The following is a 21,266-nucleotide window of genomic DNA, read 5'->3' as shown; positions in this document are numbered from 1 at the left end:
CGCTGTAAACTTTATGTAATATTGGGCAAAGCACGTCATAGCTTGTGTCTTCATTAGGGGTAGGAAACGCCAATAAATAGCTTGGATAACAATCACTTCTGGTGGAAACCAGGTCCCACCTGGTAGAAATGGTGAAATAAATTAAAACCAAACTAATAAAGAAAGTAATTACATGTCTTGTGATTTCATCTATTTATTCATCTCAGGCCAGCTGAAAAAGTCTGCTTATTCCATTACTGTTAATCCAGACACATACAAAGCTAATAAAATGTCATACAAATAATAGTTTTCCAAGCTGTTGTGTAGATAAATTCAGGTGGGGAGAAATATCAAATACTTTTCTTTTCATCTTTGGATCTATGGATATCCAAGGGATCAGTCTTGTTTTTCTTTTGAACATAGAATTATGCAGAAGCTACGTGATTTCTAGAGCTTCTTAACAAAATACTCTGCAGCTTTTCAGCAGTAAGTTAGAAATATATAGCTTTCTTTGTCTTTACTCTACTCTGTGCCAGAGTATTGCCTCTGTCTCCAGCTGAAGGGATGCTGAATGGCAGTACAGATACACAAACAGCCATGAATCAGATCATCACAGGGGTTTCACAAGGAGGAAAATATGGTCCCTGACCATATTTTGCCTGGAATGCTGACTTGATCAAGTGCTGGTTAACAGTGAAGTGATCAGAGCTTTGAATCCTTGGTTGCCCTCTGATAATTCAGAACTGCTTTATGCTTAGTGCCCAGAAATGTGATAACTCTTAAAAAATTTGGCCCACGCATGGCCTTTTATTAAAGCTAGCAGGAATGCTTCATGCATCCAAAGCCTCTGTGAAGCAACAGTGAGTACAAGAGGGTGGCAGTAGAGCCTGTATGCTAATGACATAGTTCCTTGTTGGGGCTGGCTTGCCATAAATGCCAAGATAGCCTATAAAGCTTCTATGAAAGCTGTCTTTTCTTGCTGGTATGTTGACAGTGATGTTTACAGCCTAAAGACTGGAAACTCAGGAAAATCAATCCCTTTGCCATCCGCATTCTGAATTTTTGCTCCCTTAAGTGGCAGGTATCAGCACACAAACAACGCAAATGTTGGTGGTCAAAGTAGAAATTAAGCATATTTCTGATCTACTCTCTGAACTGTTCCATTTAAGTGTCAAGTGCTTCTATCACGGACTGGGGGGAAATGCAGGATTTGAGTGTTGGCATGCTTCTACTATGTGCTAGGCACTAAGCAAAGCCATGGCACAGAAAGCCTGCACTTCAAATGTAATATACGGAGCAGCAGATGGATGTAATAAAGCAGGAAGCATACGGAAACAATGACACAATTATGAACAGCATAATACGCAATGGTTATAGCACACCAAAGCAATAAGCAGGCTTCCTATTATGAATGCCTAAATTGGTCATTTTAATATCTAAATAGCAGTCATCTGGCCCAGCAAGGCCATACAGAGCATCTCTCCCTGTTACTCCAATGCCTTATACAGCCAGTGGAAGTGTCAGTCATGAGACAGCAACTCCCTTGTGCCCCTGAGAAATAAATGGTTATTCAGGTCCTGATGGGTTATTCAGGTCCTGAATACAGCCAAGTATTCACTTTCTCTGCTCTGTGCCTAAGTGCTGAAGCCAAGAGGCTGTTCAACACGCAGCGTCCCTTTCTCTGTTGGTCCTTTCTTAAGCTGCACCAGTTGCAAAACCTCTGGCAGTGAAGTGCTCAGGCTGAGCCAACTCCAAGTGTGTGCAGCAAAGCGTGAGTGTGTACGGAGAACTGCAGTGCAAAAAGCACTGCTGAGGCCCAGTTCCCCCAGGGGCTGGCAGCCCAGCCAATACATGGTACCAATTGTACTCTTGAACTAAGGCTCCTAAATTTCTCTTAAATCAACCCTAGGTTTGCTAGTAGTTGGTCTAAAATTGGTCCCTTGGCAATAACAAATGAACTTAGAGGAACGTGGAATTCCAACTATTTAATTTGAGATTCCCAGTAAATGTCTTGGAAAGTTTACAACCTTGCCATAATCTGCTAATGATTTAAGAGTTTAGCTCGTCAGATCTCCAATATTTGTCATTTTAAATTTTCCTTCCTGAATACAGTGGCCAAAATATTTCCTATCTGATTGCTCGAAACAAGCACCTGAAGATATATGTTTTTTATACCTAAATCACTAGCTTGCTTGCCACTCTGAGCCCTGCATCTCTGAAAGTCAGGCACTTTAGATACCTACACATGGTTTCAGGGACCTAACTTTTGGCAGTCAAATTCATGTTTGTGAAACTATCACATGTTTCTAATAAGAATCTAAACATAAAACAGACCAAAGAAAAAAAGCAAGGGGGAATAAAAAGAAAGAAAAACAATACTCTGTAGGATATCTATGTGTTGACATAAAATATGGAATTATTCTACACCTATTGCATCTGTATACGTAGATACCTTTTTCCAAAGATGAACTATTGAATCAGTTGCTCAGAGCATCCTTGGAAGATAACTTCTGTACCTGACACCCACCAAGCCAACAGGCTCCACACCAGTGTGCTGTGTAGTAGTGATGCAGGCATCCAATGCACCTCAGCAGGAAGCCTTCACTCACTCCCATTTTGTTATTTCTATCTCTGGGCATTCTCAAAAATATAGCTTGGTGCTGGTGCCTGAAGGTTTTTATGTTTTCTGTTCTGCTGTTATCTTAGTAGCAACTATTCCTGGACAAGAGGATTAAACTTAGTGTGTCCACATCTTGTAAGCCTGCTTTGGGGATTCACTTACCAGAAGGGTGAGGTCTGGGCAAACAGAAAGCCCCAGCAGTACTTATGGGTAAGAAAAAGCCAAAGGTATGACATCACATTTGTGTTTGTGCCCTGCTTTACTTCTGGGTTCAGATGAAATAAACCCACAGTTTTTCTTTCATTAATGGGGTAAAAACATAAGCATTTATCAGCAGGGTATCATGGTGAAGTCATAAAACATCACAACTGTTTTGAGATTGTTGCTTCAGTTTCTCTGTCTGGTGGACTAAAGCACTCCTAGAAAGGTCTTCTGGGGACTATGGGCATCATTGCTGTTGGGTCTCTGGGGAATGGAATTGCCAAGAGCACATGGCAGACTTGTCCCCAGCTCTCCTGTGGGTGGAGGAATGAGGTTGAGGTCCGGGTTAAAAAAGAGCACAACTCAGCACTTCAGCTATCACCATCATGCTGCTACTCTCCACAAGGCCTAGGCAGGGGCTTAGAGGCAGTCACCCTCCAGCCTCAGAAAGCAGGAAGGACTGCTGTCCTCCACACAAAGACAATAAGAGTGCATGTCAACCAGTACAGTGCCTAAGCCCAGACCTTAGGCTGAAATTGAGCATGTTCACCACACTGCCTTTGGGAGAATACTTAAGTATGAAAACGGAGGGTTGTCCTCCTCTAGAGAGCATTGACAGAGAAGCATGAGAGCTGTGGATCTGCCCCAGGCTTGCAAATATGTCTGCTGTGATCAGCCTTCCAAGGGGGTTGTCTGCAGCACCTTCAGGCTCTGATCAGCCCCAGAGGCTACACCAGGAGCTACAGAGAGCCACTCAACCCCCTGCTCAGGCTGTAAATTGAGGCTCAGATTTCTTTCCGTGTGTGCGTACAAACATGCACATAGACCTCTCCCAAGTACTGTTAGGCAAGAAGATGGATTTCACCTAGACAGGGGCATCTGAAAGGGTTTAGCACTTCAGGGCTTTGTGTGTGACTAAGCTCAGTGGCAGTAGTCGGATGTTGTACAAAACCTTCTTCATTCTTTACATTCAGTACTTCTCAGTTCAGTCTACACCCACCAAAAATCTTTCCCATGTTTTTCTTCCTTACAAGGAAAATAAACTTGTAAAGAGGGAGAAGTGAAGGGTTACATCTGGAGGGAGTTATGGCTGTGGCTCAAAGGATCAACTGGAATGTGTGCAATGCGGAAGCTCCTTCCATGCAGCCATTTTGCTTTTGGGGAACGCAGATACATGTTACTTCTGTTTGCAGAACAGAGCCCCCAGTTCAAATTCCAGTGGGGGGAATGCAACAGCATCTCTGGAGAGAGCATGATGGTGATTTATGTTGGTGCTACCCATACGGCCTCATGTCAGAAGCATCTCAGCAAGAGAAATTTTACCTGACTTGAAGCCACAGCCTTGACTGTAGCAGCAAATATTATCATTGTCTAATTTTGATACTTTCTGGTGTTTGCAGATCCCACTGAACTCTTCTGGATTCAAGGTGTTTGGAAGAGAAAGAAATCACTTGCATTGTACATTGACACGAGGATCGGCAAGCAGTACTGCATCTGCTACAGCCCACAGCTACTTTCACCTGTTATAACTATTGGGTTGAAGGCAACATCATCCACCTTCGAGCTCACCCCTGAATTTTGAACAGTATATGGGATGAAGAAGCAGAAAAGCAAAGTGTTTTTCTCTGGTGTTAATTAGTGGTGTGGAGATGGGGGAAATCTAGGTATTGCAACTCCAGCATGTCTGATGTATCTGACTTTCCAAGAGCTGGGGCTTTTCTAGTTTACGAATGTGAATGATACACAGTTCAAAACCACTCTCCGATGATTTCTCAAGCTGATGTAGTTTGTGATTAAACAATTTTTATACAAAAGCTTGATTTCTGATCCTGAAATTCAAATGTTTATCTGCATCTGTTCTTATTTTTGAACCCTTCTCGAAAAGAAAGAATCTTGCCCAAATACTTCACTGCTTAAAACCAAGACAGCTTCTGAAAAGAAGGGTCAGTATTTGAAGCCCTTAATATTTGTCTGTGCAAAAGTCACAAAGTCATTTTAAAGTGATGTGGTATCTGTAAAACAATTATCATTAAGGACTGTTTTTTTTACACACAGCCTTACCGTTTGGAGACATTTATAAACAAACTACTTTGGGAATAATGAAAGCCAGAGAAGAGAAAAAATAATCTATGAGGCAACAACATTGTCAGTGATAGGTATTTGATTTTCCATTCATAATGCCTGAAGTACTTGTAATATACAATATCCTGCATACTGTTCTTGTTTTCCTTTTCCCAAAAGCATGCCCATACTCGGGACAAAGTTCTGTGAAGAAATATTGACTTTATTTGTTTTTAAAAATGCCATAGATTGGAGAACTACCCTTCCCCTTTGTGGATCTTCTGTTTTTTGTCTGAGAAATTCTATCTTCTATTTGCAGTGACTTTTTCTATTCTTTCTAAATTGCCAAACATTGGGGGGAAAAGAAGTATTTTAAAGTGAAAGTATTGATTAAACAAAGAATTTGCTATTCGCTTCAGTGCTGAGTGTATTTTTGGAAATAATTTTGAGCGGAATAGCTACCAGTGTTTGAAAGGAACATCTGCAGTTCATCTAGCAACCGGCTTTCAAAACACTCCCATGTGTGCCTGTCTTGTTCCTGATCCATTTTCAGTAACTATTCCTGATAGTTACATGTGTCATCAGAAAGGATATGGATGAGCAATGGTGTTTAAAAATTGTGAAAAGCACTGTACAAAAAGTAGGACAGAAACAAAGAAGTCTCCTTGGTTGATCTTGTAACAAAACCACTGCTTCCAACAAGACAGGTATGAAAGAAACAACCTGGCAGACCATCACCATGAAATCAAAGACTGTAGTGGACATCCCACAGCTCTGGCCATTCGTCATATTTGAGTGTGTATCTGCATCACCTGAGCCCCTAACTATATAGGAATTAGTTACACATTACATTAAATTCATCAGTCAGCTACACTCTTGAAAGTTTCATTTGCAGTCCAAATTTCTTGAACTTCAGCATGCAATTGCTACATATTCTCACACTTCTCTGTTAGAGAGAGAAGTGTGTTATTGTAGTGGAAATGCTAAGTCATGGATTGAACCACTGATTGAGCACCTGGTGGGAAGGCAGGGCCAACCGAGGGAGGGGAGCTCAGGTGTATGCAATGCATCTGAATGACTGGAAGCAGCCAGGATTCACCCCTTCCCAGAACTCACATAAGGGTTGGCAGTATGGAGGCAGGGCTATCTTGCTGGAGATCCCTGCATACTTGAGGCCTTCTGAAGGTAAGCAGAGTCTTTCCTTTGTTTCTGTGTCTGAAGTTGTTGCATTTGAGCAAGACCTCGCTTGCCACTGCCTGGGACTTTGCTGCTCTGCTATTATTGCTGTGCTTTCCATTGTGTTACAGTTATCAATGTGTTATATTGATATAATTTTTATTTTTATTAAAATATCCTATCTATCTGTCAGCTGTACCTGGAACCTGACTGAGTAGGTGGTGGGGAGCAGGAGGAGAATTGTGTCCTTGTGATCATCTCAGCCAGGTGAAGGGGGTTGCAGCTGCGTTCTCTCTTAATGAAAGAGAAAAGGGAAATTAAAACGTGGAAGTTGATGAGCAGCCTACCTTACCCCATTTACAGCTTCCTCTTGTCAGAAATACACAATGTATAGTAGCAGTCATGATGTCTCTGTGACATGTGTTGTAAATTTGTGAAGAGTTATAACTATGCATGCAGATATACTGAAATTTAAAATGGGTGCAATTGTACTTAAACAGTTTGGCTTTTACTCCTAAAATGTAAAGTAGTCATAGAATGATTTGCTGTGATAAGAAAAAAATAAATCTTGAATGTAGCATGGGTTTGAGGGGAGATGATGAGGACTTGTTACATCATCATGCATGAAGAGACTTGATTTGGCATGGCTTTCATTGTTTTTCTTTAAGAAATGTTTGTTATCAAAATGATTGAAATCTTCTTTTGTTCTTTAGGCTTTCTTTCTTAAAGGAAACATGTAAAAATCTTAGTTACAAACACCATGTTTACACTTCACCTTTTCAGACACAGAGCTGGAAGAAAAACTTCTCCCTTACAAATCAAAGCACTTGTTTCATTCTTTCTTCAAGACTTTATTACACTTCCTCAGGCCAGAGAACATTTATTTTTAAAGCAAAATCTCTGTAAGTAACACTTTAGTTTTGATTAAGTGAATGCACAGCAGAAGCTGAATTGAGCCCTTTCCACCTGAACAGCCTGCAGCTTGTGGGATGGCCGCAGCACTGGGGCACGCAGCTGTGGAATGTCTATGGGATGGTTTCTCAGGTGCAATGCACAAATGCACAGGTTGGTTGCCTGTGAACCTCTTGCAGACCCTGCCAATCCCTTCTGCCTGTGGCTGAGGACATGTAGCGGTTAAGAAACAGGCCCACCAGCTGCAAGGGGCACCTTAGCTTCAGACCTCCGTGCCCCAGCAGCCCATGGCACAGCCACTCCTGCTTCACTCCCACCTCCAAGCATTACACCAAGCACTGACAAATGTGTTGAGGGGAATGAGGAATGAGATTAGATAAGGAATAAGGAATAAGAAGGAGGCAGAATAATACACTTTCTGCTGACATGTCATTGTTGGAACATCTGTATTATGACTATATGTGCTAACGATTGCTTCTTTGAAAATACTGCAAGACAATTAGAGCTGATAAATCATAAGATTTTTCTGGTTTTAAGATCCCAAATGCCATGGGAGAAGAAAAGATGGGGGGGGAAGAAAAGAATGGATGCTCACTTAAAATCTGTTGAGTGCTGGCACAAAAACCCTAGCTTTAGGATGATAGTAAAATACTGTAAAACACAATAAGGGTAGTTGTCTTTCCAGTTTTGCTTGGAATCCAACTCACACTCAAGGCGTTCTTCATGGTTCTATCCTTTTCTGTGGAGGAGGAAAAAAAAAGATTTTAAATGGAGCCTAGTCTTTAGGAGTTGTGTATATATGTTCTTGACTAATGAGCTCTTATATATGCATGTGATCCAATAGAGAGTCATTTTAAAAAATCAAACCATAAATTATAGGATGAATTCATAGCAAAGATTAGGGAAAAGTCAGGATGGTTTGATAAAGTTTATTCTCTCCCTTTCTATGACCTACTGGATGACAGTATATAGCAGGGGCTTTTCCAGTTGTTTGTACACAGACTCCCACACCCTAACACAGAGGTAGGAAGTGGAGAAGTATTGTTTATAAAACTAAAGCTGGATAAACTATCTGTACAGAGCTTCTGCAGCAGAGAATTTGCTTTGCATACTTCTATACCTCAGTGAATTTCAGTGGAAGCTGCACTTCCACTTACACTACATGGGCTACTGAGGGCCTTTGACCCAATCTATTTGCAATAGCTGATCTCCCCTCTAAATGGAGCCAGACAGTCATTGTTCTGGCTGATACTAAGAGCTGGTGCGCCTCAGCCTTGTGAAAACAAAAGGCAAGAAAATCTGAAAAGAGCTACTGTGATTTCCCTTCAAACACAAAATATGTTTGAGCAGAATAGAGTTAAAGTAAATGATATGGGGCATTCTAGGGCAAAAACTTTTGACATCTTGTTATGCTCACACAAACTATTTGCTACCAAAGTAACTCCTGGAGGCTGAAATGGCCTGATGACAGCATAGGAAGAGGATGAAGGAAGAATGGTCTTTGACTCACTCATAGAAATCACCACGGCCAGAAAGTTGGCTAAAGATCTTCCTGGTCAAGTACCAGCCTTGATGAGGGATTCTCAAATGCTTCTTGTGCAGGAGCTGAAGGCTATGAATAAGTGAGACGGCTGCCCAGAAGAGAAGGCAAATAGAGGATGAGGAGCAACTCTGAGGATGATGTTTGCCAGCAGCCTGTAACATTGCTCTGCAGCTTCTTGCCTTTTTCAATAGTCAGAAGTGGATAAATAAATAAAAACACATGTTAAATTTGTAAATAAATAAATAAAACCAGAACAAACAACAGCAGTTAAAAAGCACGATGCTGGCTACACCCAGCATCACTCACTCTTAGCTGGGTTCCTGTATGCATCTATCTAGCTCCAGCCAGCACTTCAGCAATAATTGAGCCAAAGCTGTCAGTGTGTACAAAAATCTGGCCTAATTAATCTAAATATAGATCATAGTGGGACACTACTGAAAGCAAGGGTTTATCATTTTAGTCAGTACTCCTTGGTTTAATTCAATGCTACATGATGTTCCTGTGACTAGCTGGCTGTTCCCTTAGCAATTCCCTTCAACACTTCCATGGGTCAGTATCCAGGACTGATATTTTCTTCTCCTTTTTCCCCAGAGAGCCAGGACATCCAGAGCAGTCCGGTTCTAACTGCATGCAAAGAAATGACCCCATAAGGGCCAAATGCAGGCTGGATGCATGCCAGCATGTGAACAGGGTGGCTTCTTTGTGGGCTAACTGCATATCAGCACAGTTAAATATCCTGGTTAGTCTCAGCAGCAATCTAGGAAAGCAGCTGGAAAAACATCAAAATAATTCACAACACAGATATCATTGAATTGTAAAGGGAGAAAAGCTGCACCTCTGTTTATTGCTAGTATTTTAAAGATATGATTTGATGAAACTCAGAGTTGCGTCTTGGTAATTCTAAAATTTTATGATTACAGAGAAGCTGTGGAAAAAGCTGACTCTTCAGCTGGACAAATTTGCTGAAGTTGGTCATAAATATGATATCTTAAATATCCGCTACCAAGACCCAGAGGACTTCCTAAAAAGTCAAACAAGCATGAGATAGAGAAGATCTGCAAGGTCATCTGCTCCATCTCCTTGTCAGCGTTTGTTGTTTTGTTTCTCCCTGGTTTTCCATGTCTTAATTTAAATTTGTTCTTATTTCCTTCCTCCTTATCAACCATATGTATCTCCTTTAAAATAACTGCTCTCCTCCTCAGTATAAGATCAGATAATAGAGTACAGATTTAATTCCTTTCTCTTGTAGAACCTGAAATTAATCTGTCTCCATTAAGAGCTCAATTGTGGTTAATCACTATTGTCCCTATCTCTTCGTTTCAGCTTGTTCTGCGCACATTGCTTTTTGTCAGATGTTGTCAATAATCCTCCCTTCCCTTGCTCACTCATGTGTGAAATTTCTCTTGCATTTAGTCACAGGCCTCTTCTTAATCCTCTCTTTAATGATTACTGAGTACTAGGATCTGCATCTGATAAATCCAATGGCTAATTTTTTTTTCCAAGGACAGAACTTCGCATTTTAACCTCACTGCAGACTCCCATTTACAGCGCCGATTTCCTGTCTGCTCTACAACCTTCCATAAGATTTTGTGGCTAAAGCTTTCTGCTCCTCTCTTCAGTAGATCAACTGATTAGACGTGTATCTGATCCTTGGTAATCAAAGGCTCCAAAGCTTAAAAAATAAAAAGTAAATAAAAAAATGATATTCTCTGTCCTTTATTTTTATTTTCTCAAGGGAGCGCAAAGGAGTGTAGAAAAAGCAAATGTGAACTCCATACACTTTTTGGTTTTCAGAGGCCATATGCACAAATCTCCCCCCTCCTTGGAGCTGTAACCCCTTTCCCCACAGCTCTCTGTGATATCTCATATATCCTTCCTTTTGTTATTTGTTATGCATCTTCCAAAACAAACACAACTGTAGAAACACAGGATATCTCCAGATTGCAAGGCTTAGGATCAAAAACTGTACTGGCTTTAGGCCGGAGGCAGCGCCGCTGCACATGGGGATTTGAGTTAAATCTCTTTCAAAACCTGCTATTTTTTCCATTCCCCTACAAATATTAGAGCAATGTTCACAACAACACCTTCATGATTTTCAAGAGGCAACCACTTAGTTTCATGCTTTGATGAACAGAGAAGGCTATTGCAGTTATTTTTTGTTGGAAAACTTTATCCCATAAATGCACTATGGAACTGGAACTGTAGTTCAGAATGTTTCAGTGCAAATTAATAGATGGTTGTACATTGCACAAGACAGTTCAACTCATGCCTCTTTGCCCAATCATGCAGCATGAAAGGAACAAATGTGGCATCAGCATAGCACTGTTGCCCCGTTCCTAAGTGACCTCTTCAATCAACTTAAGGATTAGTTTCCCATACTCCGCAGAAATTGCATGTGAACATTTGCATGTCAGCAAGACAAATTATGTTATTAGGTATTAGTTTTAGCTAGTACACTCTGAAAAATATTTGTTGTTCTAAAGATGAATCAGGAACATAGGGAAATTGGTACTATTTGTATAGCTGTGAACTAGGTCCGATAGGGAAATCTATATGCTCTGTGTGATAAGGCATTTTCCTACCTTCCAGGAAAGCTGAGGGCCTGAAGGCGGTTATACAGATGGGTGCATGCAGACACATGTTCGTCCTGCCTGCTCTCTGAGCTGGTGTGGCAGGAGCCAGCGCCCATCTGGAAGCTGTACCATTACAGTAGCGCTGTGCCAACCCTGACATATACAACTTTTCAGCACTTGGCCCTTGTTATGAGCTTGCTATTCGGGTAAATGTGGGAAATACGACTTTTTTGAGAGGTCATCACAAAAATGATCTTCTCATGCTGAGGGGTTAATTTTATGCTTTCTTCATATTCCATCAGTGAGACTCACTTCAGCTCTAAGACTATCATTACATACTGAGGAGCCAGGACACACTTCAGTACGACTGCCAGCAGTTGTCTTTCCTCCTCCTCCTTTTTTTCTCTTTTTCTTTCTCCTTTTCTGCCTTTTTCCTAAAATTCAGAGAAATCTGGCAAAGAATAACAAAATCTCAAATGAAAGTGACACAGAGTGCAAGTGGAGGCTTTCAGCAGACGTGAACACAGTTGTTACAAAGGACATTTGAAGAATGGAATAAAAGTAAGCTGGGGTCTTTACATACAGATGATCCATATCTAGAGAACTTTGCTAGAACAAAGACGAGTTGTGGGCTCTATGAATCAGGTGTCCTCCTAAAACCAGCTCAGGTCCTTGAAAAGCAAATAGAGGTGAATATATCCAAACTCCACTGCCATCCATGTGCACAGCTGGGGCTCCCCAGGCAGTGCAACAACAGGAGGAAGAAAATGAACAGCCAGCAGAGGTGTCTGGATTAGAAATATCAGCAATATAAAGTCTCATTTCTATTTGTATGTGATATTTCAAGAAGCCTCTAAAAATAATAATAATAATAATAAAATAAAGAAAAATCGTTAAATGCATATGTGTATGTATGTATATATTTGTTTAAATACAAAGCTACTCAACAGCTTTGTCAAAAGGTCAGCCTGGCTGCTGTAGCCCACTGGCTATGCCTTGTTTTCCACTGCACCATCAGAGATGAGAGTTCCACACTTTAACATTTTCAAGTGTAATTTATTTATAACCCAAAATACAGCAGCCATTAGGAAATATTGATGTGTTTTTAATTTACATATGTGGCAGCAGAGGGAGATGTAAGATACTTAGCAACACAGCTCACGCTGAGTTCTCAACTACACGTGTCTGCTGAGCTTCTGTGGGACGAAATGACCTCAGGTAATTCTCTCACCTCACGGCCTCGAGGACATTTTGGGTAGTGCTGGCTGGTCACGTTCAACCAGCCAAGCTAGAAGGGCTGTCATACTGCTCAAGCGTTTGTTTCCGTTATGAAGACAGAGATGAAATATGGACCAAAACAAAACAAAAGTAAAAGATATGTTGAGAACAGTATCTACACGGTGCTTGTGCTCATATATCCTAAAAAGATAAACGCCCAGTATCCGTAGGGCCCCAAAGAAGCGGGCACTGAGCTCCACACGCAGCGCCCGAAGGCAGCGAGGCGGAGAGCCCGCGCAGCACGAGGGCAGCTCTGCGGAGCAGGGCTCTCCCCTGGGCAGGTGCGCTTCTCCACAGCGCATCCTCGCGCCCAACGGTCCAGCGCGGCCCCGGAGCGGGACGAGCCCGTGGCGCGGCACGTTCCTCCCCCGCGGCGCTCGGGCGAGCGGAGGCGCCGTGGCCGATGGCGCAGCGCCCCCCCGCGGCCGAATGCGGCTCTGCGGCACGGCTGCTGGGCACGGCGCGGGCGGCCCCGGCGGGGAGAAGCCGCGCGCTGAGGCCGGCGGCGGTGCCGCCCGTGTGCCGCTGCTGCCGCGCGGAGCGGCCGCGGCTCCTCAGCGCCTCACTGTGCCTACGGGCATGGCTCGCTTCGGGAATGTAGAGCAGAAAAATGAAACAGCAAGAAACTCGGGGACAGCTTCCATTAAAATCTGTTGTCTTCTTTCTGTCTATTCTCTTTAAACCTTTTAAACCTTTTTGGCAGCAGTTCTGTAATTACTGTGCAAATCCAGCATAAGAGCACTTCTAGGAATAACCATGCAGGAAAAAGGCAAGGTAAGGCAAGGCAAAGGCAAAGAAGAAGGAAAGGAAAGAGGAAAGGAAAAAAAAAAGGGGGGGGGGGGGAGGGGGGGGGGGTTGGGAGAGGAAGGAGAAAAGTTAAAAGAAAAAGAAAGAAAAAAAGGGGAAAAAAGAAAGAAAAAAGGAAAAGGAAAAAGAAGAAAAAAGGAAAAAGGGGAAAAGAAGTGATTAAGTCTCACCAGGCACCTGTTGGAAATTTAAAGGCTAGATTCTCCTGAATCTTCCAAAATCTCCTGATTTCAGAATAGCTTTACCAATGTGCCTTAGTACTTACTATTTAGCTACACAGGAACTGTGTCAATTGTTCCATTTCACACCAGCAATACTTAATTACTGAACAAAGCCATTGCTGAAAGTATGACAAGAGGCGTGTATTCATTGCATCTACTTAAATCAAAGGTGTTTGATACTTATGCTTACCTGAAAATAATGAATAGTGGTTCTACTGGGAGGGATTTTTTTCTCTGGTGCTCTTTCTTACAAATATGGTAAAATGAATGATTTTACTTGATGGTCATAATTTTGTAAGTATTTCCTATAACACCTCCTAAAAACACTTAATATATTTCAAGATACTTTTAAAAATAAACAAAACTGTAGGTAGCTTTTAGCATATGTGAAATGTTAAGCAACATATGGAACATCTTACATGGCAATAGTTATACTGATTGCCCTTTCTGTTCTCTGTCTTCCTTGAACATCAAACATTATTGGAGTTATGGAGAGGGCAAGATGCTGGGAATATGCAAGAAAAGATGATGGTAAATACAAAATACACTGTATTTTATGTAGAAACGCTGCCTGTGGAATTCCAGAAAACTGTTGAGGAAAGTAGAGCATGTCAGGCCTTTTCAAAAGCACTAAAGTCTTGCCACAAATATTGCTGGAGTCGCCTATTGAGCAGTGAGCACATTGTCAGCTCTTTCAGAGTGCTCCAGGAACACATGGGGAACCACGGTGGGAAGTACCAATGTGGTCATCAGTGGAAGCTCCTCAAACCCTCAAAATATTTCTTAGTATAGTTATCCAAGAACGTGCATTAATTCCTTTGTCTTTCCTAAAGACATCAAAAGTAGGTGTTTGTGTTTGCTTCACCCAAATAGCCTTTTGCCCTCTTGGTGTGTTATTGTTGTAGCACCTAGGAGTTGAGGCTGAGACTCACTGTAACACTGTCAGTGGTGGTTGTTCTCCAGACCCGAGGAAGGCTGTTGGTCACAGTGCACTTTTCCATTACTGCACTCACAGGTGGCTCCGAGATCACACCTACAAATCATTCAAGCAAGTGACTTTGATTTCACATAAGAAACCTACAACTGTCCAGTTCTGGAGTTTATATGTGGTTAGTGTGATAAATGTTAAATGATCTTATATATATACACAACAGACAGGGGATAATCACAGGGTCAGTGAAAAATGATGGTGAGGAAAAGATGTCGAGTGATAGGAAACAGTGCATTTGTTAAACAGCTCGCTTGTAGCTGTCTTTAGAAAGCAATGAAAGGTTGAGACTGTTCATGAGTTAGAGATAACAGCAGTATCATCACTAGAAATACAAGATGCACTAAAAGCAGACAGAGCCTGAAGTGCAGATAATGTATATCCGTAAGTCTGTAGGAGAGACACAGCTGCAGTGCTTTCTCTGACATTTCCTAGAAGTTCACAAGGGTCAGGAAGAGATTACTAAAGATTTAGAAGTAGCATATTTGAATCCCACATTTTAAAGAGGGCAAAGGACAGGAAACTATAAGTCAGCAAATGGAACGTTGTTTGTAGAGAAACCTAGACACTGCTTAAGTGATTTGGCTAAAGAACACCTGGAAATGTTCATTCTGATTAAGGAAAACAAGAATGGTTTATAATACATTACATTATTTGAGTTCTTCAGAAATACTTCCACCATTGGAGTTCTCTATAGAAATGATGACTGCACTGAACCAGATACGTTACTGTATATCACAGCAATGTGAGCATGGCTAGTGTGAAGCAACACATGTTCAGTTTCTCTATGCTCCAGCTGAAGTTTCTGTGGAGGTGTGGGGAAGGTTATATGCTAGACAGAGACCTCTATTGTCAGTGCTAAGAAGGAGGCTAAGATCAAAGGATATTAGAATACCTTTTATTTTTCCACTGAATTCTTTTTTTTTTTTATCTGTATGGGAACTGTTGATCACAGCCTGAGCCACTGATGGATCATCTGAGACAAGCACTGAGTCAGCCCTGGGAGCACAGGTGAAGGCAATTCAGCTGTGTGACCAGAAGGGGTGGAGCCTGGCTGCACCTCTCCTAATCCCACTTAAGGGCTGACTGCCACTGAGGAAGGATCTCTTTCTGGAGGTTACTCCTTGTGGAATTTATTGTGAGCCTATGACACTGGTGAGCATTCTCCAATTATTACCTTTCCACCATGTTAATCCTACTTAGCCTACTCTGCACACCTATTACATTATCCTTGCTTGTTTGTGTAATTCTGCTTCCATTAACATTTTGAAATGTTATATGAAACTATATTTAAAACAAGTTATTCATCTTGTATTTTTTGAAGGAACGCAACAAATCCTGGTATCTTGCAGTTAGAACAAAAATAATTCTAGTGTTGAAGTCTGCTGACAAGGCCATGCATCCCTTTTCAGCTCAAACTGAGAATTCAGGAGAGGGTGATAAATGTGTGGGAATACACCTATACTCCACGTAGACTTCCTGTTAAGCTGGTTCTGCATTTTCTATTACTTCCAGAAGCCTCATAACGTTGAAGAAGAGAAATGTAAGGGTTGTTTCTATTGCTCTCAGCAGCAATAGGGTTGAAATGGAGCTATACCAGGAGCAGTTGTTCCTGCAAAGAGAAACAAAGGCAGTTCCTTAGCCTGGAGGTTCTCCTGCTGACCTTTTGCAGTGCAGACAGGATGATGGAATGCTTGTTGTCTTTCTTTCAGTGTCCCAGACACCTTGTGTCTCCTGACGCTGAGCAGGACTGACTCTTCACTTTTTTGATAAGAATTTGATAAACTGTAAGTTACCAGTTCTGAGTCAGAGGTCTGAAATCAGAGTTTAACTCTGAAATGAGCATCCCCAACCTGTACCCTCCTTCCCTTTGCCTTCACAAAAGCCTGAACATCTACTCTCTCCCTTTGGGAGGGTGGTGATATCTCAGCAAGATTCTCTTCTTCTGGACTTTTCCATTCTCTACTATCTTGAGAGTCATCCTCCAGTCGTATCTCATTCAATACTTATTGCATTAGGGAGCTAGTCTTATCCACTCTTCTGCCAACATGTCAGTTTTACTCCTCCACCACCCTCAGCCCTTTGGGGACAGCAGAGGCAGTGACTGACTGCTTCTGTGTAGACCAATGCTGCCATGGGAGGCTGTTCTGGCACATCATGGATACATGCTGTCAGATGCTTCATTTGAAGAGCAAAGAGCAAGTAGGATTTCTGGACAATTCCCACCTTCAAGCAGACTGATTAAATGAAGCTGGCTGCCAGTAAAGAAGGAAAACAATTTTCTCATTGAAATGTATTACCACTGTGTATTGGAACCTATTGGAAAATTACTTACTGCTCAATGTTGTCATTAACATTGCGATAGGTTTTCATGAGGTTTCTACTTCTGCAGGCTAGGGGCCAAATACATTCCAGATGTAACTTCATTAGTGCCAGTACCTCAATACTGAGAATAGGTTTGGCCCCACAACTTTAGGATCTCTGTGTGCTGGTGCTTCTCTGTGCTACATGTCAGTGTTTGTATCGCACCATGAAAAGGACATTCCCTTGGAGTCACAGAACTAATCCAAAGTACAATTTTTATTTAAAACAAAACAACTTGAGTTCACGTATGTCTCCAATGATCAGGAGCTCCACAGCCAAGAGCAGCTGTCCCAGCATGGTGTAAGCCAGGGAAAGACAAAGCTGGGAGGAGGTTGCACAGCCTCATAGCTCTATCTTACTCATCCTTCCTCCAGGACTAACATAAAGCTGGAACACTGTTAGATTGTGAAATAAATCCACTGCATTATTTATCAACTATACATGTGATAATGATGATAATCTAGAAGGCATAGGGAGAAATAGATGATCTTAAGGGAGGGATTAAGAACCTGGACAGACTGAAGAGTTGGGCAGGGAGGAACCTATGAGGTTCAACAAAAGCAAGTGTGGAGTCTTGCACCTAGAGAAGAATAACTGCATGCATCAGTACAGGTTAGGGGCTGACCTGCTAGAGAGGAGCTCCATGGAGAAGGACTTGGGTGTCCTGATGGACAACAGTTTGGCTATGAGCCAGCAGTGTGCTCTTGTGGCCATGAAGGCCAGTGGTATCGTGGGGTGTATCAGAAAAGATTGTGGTTAGAGGGCGAGGGAGGTAATCCTCCCCCTCTACTGTCCAATTCTGGGCTCCCCGGTTACAGAAAAGACAGGGATCTCCTAGAAGGAACCCAGCGAAGGGCCACAAAGATGATTAGGGGCCTGGAGCATCTCCTGTACTAGGAAAGGCTGAGTAACCTGGGCTTGTTCAGCCTGGGGAAAAGAAGTCTGAGGGGGATCTGATAAATGTTTATAAACTTCTAAAGGGAGGTGGGTGGCAAATGGATAAGACAGGCTCTTAGTGATGTGTAGCAATAGGACAAGAAGTAATAGCCTAAAAACTTGAACGTAGGAAGTCTGTACTAACATGCTTAAGAACTTCTTTATGGTGAAAGTGACAGAGCACTGGAACAGGCTGCCCAGAGAGGTTTTGGAGTCTCCCTCTACAGAGATATTCAAGACCCATCTGGACATCTACCTGTGTGACCTATTGTGGGGCACCTGCTGTAGCAGGGGGCTTGAATTTGATGGTCTTTTGAGGTCCCTTTCAACCCCTGCAATTCTGTGGTTCTGTGAAGATGTAGAAAAGGATTTTGAAGAAGAGCTATCATGAGGGCACTTAAGAATGTAGAACAACAAGAATTCCCACAATTCTTCTTCCTGATATTTACTTTGTTAACTTTAAATAACTTATCACTTGGGCACTGCATAAATAGAAGAAAACCTATGTTATGTTTCCAGACTGGATAGACTTTCTAAAAGCACAACACTGTTTCTATCACTGCACTGTATCTTCAGACTCTCAGGCTGCCTAGGGTTTCATTCCGGGATTTGCCAACGAACAGGGCATAGTTAACTTTTTATTTAAGAGGTGCATTCTGAAGCCAGAAGTGCTGTGCTCAGTACAGTCCTCAGTACATTTAATACCCTGCGTTCCCCTGATGAGAGCTCAAAGGGCTTCTATAAAAATATAATTGATCAGGCTTTTTTATCCACAGCTCAGACGTGTCATTCAACACCCTATTCTGCTTTGGTATTACCACCAACAAGGACAACTTTATTTAGCCAATGCTCACATAGGGAAAGGCAGAAAACTCAGTTTCTGTTCTGAGAAAGTTAAACAATCTCCATGTAGTCCTCTGATTTCAGTGTTATGCTCTCATTAATTAGATTTATTACGTATCTGAGTGCAGAATCAAGTTCTGATTTGGATTTAATTTAGTTTCAAAATATTTCTTTATTTTCCAATTAAAAATGTTCTTTGGTGGAGTTTCTACCAAAATAATATATTGGTTTTATCTATTGCACAAAAGGATTGAATTACATTGTTCTCTAGGCTTCAACTGAGTTTAAATGCTTAAAATTAATTAAGTGCTGAAATGTTTTGTGAGATGGGGCCCTCAGGTCTCACAGAACTGAATAGGAGACACATAGGGGTTGCTTCTGTTTTCAGAAAAGGTGACTGTTAGGGTGTTAAATGTCATTAAAGTGCTTAGAGCTTATTCCTGACCAGGAACTCTTTCTAGTTAGTTTTGAAGACTTAAAGTTACAAAGGGAAAAGCAAAGACTTATGCAAGCAGAGGAGTGCATTTTTTAACGTTTCTCTTTTCAAGTCTGATTTCAAAAGTTAGAAATGAATAACTGGTTTGTAGGCACTTGCATGAGAATTTCAGAGGTAGCTCCTGTGCATCATCATACTGGGGCTATATCCGTGGCACCAGGAGCTCTGTTATAGGAAGCTTTCAGCATGCTGTTTGCCATGCTAAGCAGGTTGGTAGGTTATCTTTGCCTTAGGAGCCTCAGCAGTGTTAGGAGCTGCATGGACTTAGTACCTGATGACTACACTGTGATCTGTTGTTACCTGTTATCACCAGTTTCTTGTAGTCTTGAATTCCTATGGGATATTTTCTGGTTCAGGCTATGCCCTTTCCTATGACCCTTTGCAGGTAAGAAATTAAGGCGGGAAAAGGAATAGAGAGTTCATGAGGCTAAGGGACCACACAGTCCCCCTCGGGTGGAGACACTTTTCTTGAGGTGAGTCTTTCCTTTGGAGGCTGAGCCACAGAAGATGCTGGTTTGTCCCATGAAGGCTGCGTTTTCATCTGCTATGGCACCAGCACATCCTTTAACTGCAGGCTAGTGGGCCAGGTCTTATTTGCAGGGGAGAAAGCTTTCATCTTTTCTCCTTGCCTTTTTTTTTTTTTTTTTTTCTCTCCTCGGAATGAGGGAGATGCAGCTTGCCATGCAGACATTTGTGGTGTTTCTTCCTCATGAGTTCTAGTGCTGGATGGCATCTGCCTTGGCCTCAGTCACTGCTTTCCCCTCCTACACTTTGTCATAAGTCACAGAGTCACAGAATCACAGAATTGCCAGGGTTGGAAGGGACCTCAAGGATCATGAATCTCCAACCCCCCTGCCACACGCAGGGCCACCAACCATTCCACCTAATGCTAGACCAGGCTGCCCAGGGCCCCATCCAATCTGGCCTTGAACACTTCCAGGGACGGGGCATCCACAACCTCCCTGGGCAGCCTGTTCCAGTACCTCACCACTCTCTCCGTAAAGAATTTCCCCCTGACGTCCAACCTAAATCTCCCTTCCCTCAGCTTAAAACCATTTCCCCTTGTCCTGCTGTCACTCACCCTTTACCTTAGATGACATTTCTGGCTTTCCTCACATTCTGCTTCAGAGATATTTTACTTACATCACATTTGAGCAACGATTTATCATTTCAACTCTATCCTCTGTCTTCTTCCCTTTTCTATTTTTTTTTTAATTTGGCATTTTTCTCAAATGACTCTTGTTTAAATGTGAAGAGGTTGTTTTCATATTTCTGTGTTTATATTTTCACTATATGTTTATTTTGCTGCAGAATACTCCAAATGACTTGGCAAAAGAAGTGGCAGCTTTTACAAATAAAGCCATTACTGTGATTTTTCCAATTTTTAACTGTCAGTGTATTTTTATGTGACTCGAGATGCAAACAGGAAAAAAAATCCAAGCCACACTTGTTCAAATAAGTATTACCTTGTTTACCCTCATTATCAGCAAGGAAGTCTGGTCTTAGCTCCATGCAAGATGACTTTTATATCTAACACCATAAGCGTTCCAAATTTATCCTGCTTTTTTCAGGTAACTGCACTCAAATATTCTGACTTTCTTTAAGAATACAGTCCATCATTATTTTTCCCTTTTGAACTTAAGTGATTTTAACAACGAGAGTTTTTACTGGGAAGGTAGATTCTGCACTATTTGAATGGCTTGTATTTCTCCCTCCCTGTATCCTCTATCTACCGTGTCTCTCACCTCCCACCTAAGGCTGTTCTGGTGCAGCAAACACTCTGCAATGACATGTTTCCAATGAATTTTCCCCCCTATCCAACACACTCGACCCAGCCATATTTTTGCAACTGATCTCAATGAGCAAAAAAAAATAATCATCTTCTAAGTTTATGAGATTATAAAGGTACAGAATTCCTTTAAGACTCTACTCTAGCATTCTCTAACTAATGCTGGAAAAGTGTGCAGTGGTACAGTAGTAGGCATCATACACACTGCAATTCATTTCAGTGGTATAACTTCTCAATGTAGCCACACTGTTGTAACAGTGGAAAAATAGAGAAATAGAGCTAGGAAAGAGCAGCCAAATCCTGTGTAGATTCTGCAATGAGCATTGTATTCTGTATCCATCAGATTTATGCTCATAAAAGCCCAGTGCTATGTTAGATATGAAAAGTACCTTAAGTAGTGTGTCAGTATGAATACTCACTGTTTAAGCAGAAAAGTTCTTTCTGTTGACATTTTGTTCTCAAATACTTTCATAGGTTTT

General features: G+C 41.7%; 1 long non-coding RNA gene across 2 annotated transcripts; it reads left to right on the top strand.

The window, feature by feature from the left end:
- The first annotated feature begins 6,011 nt into the window (after nt 1-6,011).
- On the top strand, nt 6,012-10,561 carry LOC149917527 (uncharacterized). 2 transcript variants are annotated; one of them, XR_016467517.1, is made up of 3 exons: nt 6,012-6,046; nt 6,231-6,304; nt 9,413-10,561. It is a non-coding gene; the product is annotated as an uncharacterized LOC149917527 (long non-coding RNA). The 2 variants fall into 2 exon arrangements; XR_016467516.1 differs by lacking the exon at nt 9,413-10,561 and adding an exon at nt 8,552-9,400.
- The last annotated feature ends 10,705 nt before the right edge of the window (nt 10,562-21,266 follow it).

This window comes from Phasianus colchicus, chromosome 6 (assembly GCF_987193195.1).
Source record: "Phasianus colchicus chromosome 6, bPhaCol1.hap1.1, whole genome shotgun sequence".
Lineage (NCBI taxonomy): Eukaryota > Metazoa > Chordata > Aves > Galliformes > Phasianidae > Phasianus > Phasianus colchicus.
Note: the sequence above shows the minus strand (reverse complement) of the source record. Positions and strands in the feature narration are given on the sequence as shown.